Raw genomic sequence first — 4,256 nt, forward strand, 5'->3', positions numbered from 1 at the left:
TAAGTCTGACCAGGGGTTTATCAGTCTTATTAATTCTTTCAAAGAACCAGCTCCTAGTTTCATTGATCTGCTCTACTGTTCTTTTGGTTTCTATTTCATTGATTTCTGCTCTGATCTTTATTATTTCTCTTCTCCTGCTGGGTTTAGGCTTTATTTGCTGTTCTTTCTCCAGCTCCTTTAGGTGTAGGGTTAGGTTGTGTACTTGAGACCTTTCTTATTTCTTGAGAAAGGCTTGTATTGCTTAGGACTGCCTTTGCTGCATCCCAAAGATTTTGAACAGTTGTGTTTTCATTTTCATTTGTTTCCATGAATTTTTTTAATTCTTCTTTAATTTCCTGGTTGACCCATCCATTCTTTAGTAGGATGCTCTTTAGCCTCCATGTATTTGAGTTCTTTTCGACTTTCTTCTTGTGATTACGTTCTAGTTTCAAAGCATTGTGGTCTGAAAATAGGCAGGGAATGGTCCCAATCTTTTGGTACTGGTTGAGACCTGATTTGTGACCTAGGATGTGATCTATTCTGAAGAATGTTCCATGGGCACTAGAGAAGAATGTGTATTCTGTTGCTTTGGGATGGAATGTTCTGAATATGTCTGTGAAGTCCATTTGATCCAGTGTGTCATTTTAAGTCTTTATTTCCTTGTTGATCTTTTGCTTAGATGATCTGTCCATTTCAGTGAGGGGGTGTTAAAGTCCCCTACTATTATTGTATTGTCTGATAGTCTGTGTCTTTTGATTGGGGCATTTAGCCCATTTACATTCAGGGTAACTATTGAAAGATAGGAATTTAGTGCCATAGTATTGCCTGTAAGGTGACTGTTACTGTATATTATCTGTGTTCCTTTCTGGTCCATGTTACTTTTAGACTCTCTCTTTGCTTAGAGGACCCCTTTCAATATTTCTTGTAGGGCTGGCTTCTTGTTTGCAAATTCCTTTAGTTTTTCTTTGTCCTGGAAGCTTTTTATCTCTCCTTCTATTTTCAATGACAGCCTAGCAGGATATAATATTCTTGGCTGCATATTTTTCTCATTTAGTGCTCTGAATATATCCTGCCAGTCCTTTCTGGCCTCCCAGGTGTCTGTGGATAGGTCTATTGCCAATCTAATGTTTCTAACATTGTAGGTTACATATCTCTTCTCCCGAGCTGCTTTCAGGATTTTCTCTTTGTCTCTGAGACTCATAAGTTTTACTATTAGATGTCGGGGTGTTGACCTATTTTTATTGATTTTGAGGGGGTTCTCTGTGCCTCCTGGATTTTGATGCCTGTTTCCTTCCCCAAATTAGGGAAGTTCTCTGCTATAATTTGCTCCAATATACCTTCTGCCCCTCTCTCTCTTTCTTCTTGTTCTGGGATCCCAATTATTCTAATGTTGTTTTGTCTTATGGTATCACTTATCTCTCGAATTCTGCCCTCGTGATCCAGTAGTTGTTTATCTCTCTTTTTCTCAGCTTCTTTATTTTCCATCATTTGGTCTTCCATATCACTAATTCTCTCTTATACTTCATCTATCCCAGCAGTTAGAGCTCCATTTTTGATTGCACCTCCTTAATAGCCTTTTTGATTTCGACTTGGTTAGATTTTAGTTCTTTTATTTCTCCAGAATGGGTTTCTCTAATAACTTCCATGCTTTTTTCAAGCTCAGCTAGTATCTTTATAATCGTCATTCTGGACTCTAGTTCCAATATGTTACTAATGTCCATATTGATTAGGTCCCTGGCAGTCGGTACTGCCTCTTGTTCTTTTTTTTTGAGGTGATTTTTTTCTATCTTGTCATTTTGTCCAGAATAGAATAGATGAATGAGAGAACAAAATGCTAACAGGGTAACAACGACCCCAGATAAATATACACTAAACAAATCAGAAGAGACCCGAAACCAGGGCAAAAGAAAGGGAAAGAAAGAAAAAAAAGAAAAAGATAAAAAAAGAATATGATCAAATATGATCAGGATGGTGCATAGATCAGTGCCACACACTAGATTTTGGGTGTATTTTGATCTGTTAGAGGAAACTGGCTCCCAAAATTAAAAAAAAAAAAAAGCTTATATATGTACAAAAATAAGGGTAAATATGATGATGTGATGGAATATGACTGTAAAGATGAAAATTATAAAAGATTTTATAAAGGGAATTGATAGGATAAGAAGTTGGTTGAAAAAAGAAAGGAGAGAAATTAAAAAAAAAAAGGGAGAGAGTGTGATCAGGCAGGAGACTAGAACAAAATCATACACTAGAGATTTAGGATATATTTTGATGTGTTAGAAGAAACTGTATCCCAAAATTTTAAAAAGAGAACAACTTATATATATATATATATACATATACAAAAATAAGGTTAACTACTATGAAGGGATAGAATATGACTCTAAAAATGAAAAATAAAAAAGATTTTCTTTTCAAGAAGGGATTGATGTTGGTTGAAAAAGGGAAAAAGAAAAATTCAGAAAAAAAAAAGCTAAAAAAAATTAACTTTGAAAGACTAAAGAATCATGGGAAAAAAGCCATGGATTCTATGTGCATTATTCCACTAGCGCTGGAGTTCTGCCGTTCTCATTGCTCGGTAAACTTGGTCTTGGCTGGCTGTTCTTGCTGATCTTCTGGGGGAGGGGCCCATTGCCATGGTTCCCAAATGTCTTTGCTGGAGGTCTGGGCTAAGTAATCTGCTCGGGTTTGCTCTCGGGAGCTTTTGTTCCCTGCAAGCTTTCGGTACAGTTTTGGAGGAGGAGAGTGAAAATGGCGGCCTCCCAACCTCTGCCCCAGAGGAGCCAAGAACCCGGGGCCCCACTCCTCAGTAAGCCCCCAGAGAAAAGCAGTCACTCCCGTCTCCCCGGTCTCCGGCTGCACTCCGTGCTCACCCGGCCTGTGACCGAGCATTTCTATCTCTGGCACACGACTCAGTGTGGAGTCTCCAAACCCAGCAGATCCCTGCAGTGCGCTCCTGCGCCGCTCCTCCCAGGGGAGGAAGGGGAGTCTTCCCGGATCTGCCACTTGTTGGGTCCCTGCTGGAGGAGCAGTGGCCCGACTGTGCCGTGGATCACGGTTTATGGTAACCCCGAGCTGAGAGCTTGTTCCTCGGCTCCATCTCTGCAGCCAGCTTCCCTGTTCTGATACCTGGGAGCTCTGCCACACTCAGGCACCCCTGGTCTTTCTATGGCCCTGAGGCTCCTGAGACCACACTGTCCCAGCGAGGGTTCCACCCCCCGCTTAGCCACTGGAGCGATGTCCCTCAGCAGAGCTGACTTCTAAAAGTTCCGATTTTGTGCTCTGTGGCTCTAACACTTGCTGATAGTGGCTGAGGGAGGCTCCCTCCCCCCACCGTCTATCTTCCCGAATATCACCTCGGATTCACTTCTCCGCATGTCCTACCTTCCCGAAAGTGGTCACTTTTCTGGTCAGAGAGTTGCTGCTATTCTTTTCTTCGATTTGTTGAGTTCATAAGTGTTCAGAATGGTTTTATCCCTATCTAGCTGAATTCCTGCGACCAGATAAAATTTAGGTCTCCTACTCCTCCATCATCTTTACATCATTAGTTTTTGATGTAGTGTTCCATGATTCATTGTTTGCATATAACACCCAGTGCTCCATGCAATACTTGCCCTCCTTAATACCCATTGCCGGGCTAACCCATCTCCCCACCCTCTCCCCTCTAAAACCCTCAGTTTGTTTCTCAGAGCCCATAGTCTCTCATGGTTCGTCTCCCCCTCCAATTTCCCCCCCTTCATTTTTCCCTTCTATCTTTTTTTTTTTTTTTAAAGATAAAATGTATTATTTGTTTCAGAGGTACAGGTCTGTGATTCATCAGTCTTACACAATTCACAGTGCTCACCATAGCACATACCCTCCCCAGTGTCCATCACCCAGCTACCCCATCCCTCCCACCCCCCACCACTCCAGCAACCCTCAGTTTGTTTCCTGAGATTAAGAGTTCCTCATATCAGTGAGATCATATGATACTTGTCTTTCTCTGATTGACTAATTTCTTTTGAATAAAATGCCATCACAATTTAGAGGAATCTTTTACAAAACACGTTCAATACATATTAGAAACTGAGATTTATTTGCAAAGTTGTTTACAAAGGTCCTAATATTCTAAAATACGATCAAAGATAATCAGTGAAGAAGGAATATTATACCATTAAGCTATGGTATTTTTTTCAACATCAGTTCATCACAAAAGATTGTAGTTCAACAATATATTCCCTAATATGTGTAAATTTTGACATCTAGATCTTCAATTTTGATTAGTAGAATATTTCCCC

The sequence above is a fragment of the Neomonachus schauinslandi genome, chromosome 8, assembly GCF_002201575.2.
Source record: "Neomonachus schauinslandi chromosome 8, ASM220157v2, whole genome shotgun sequence".
NCBI classification, from domain to species: domain Eukaryota; kingdom Metazoa; phylum Chordata; class Mammalia; order Carnivora; family Phocidae; genus Neomonachus; species Neomonachus schauinslandi.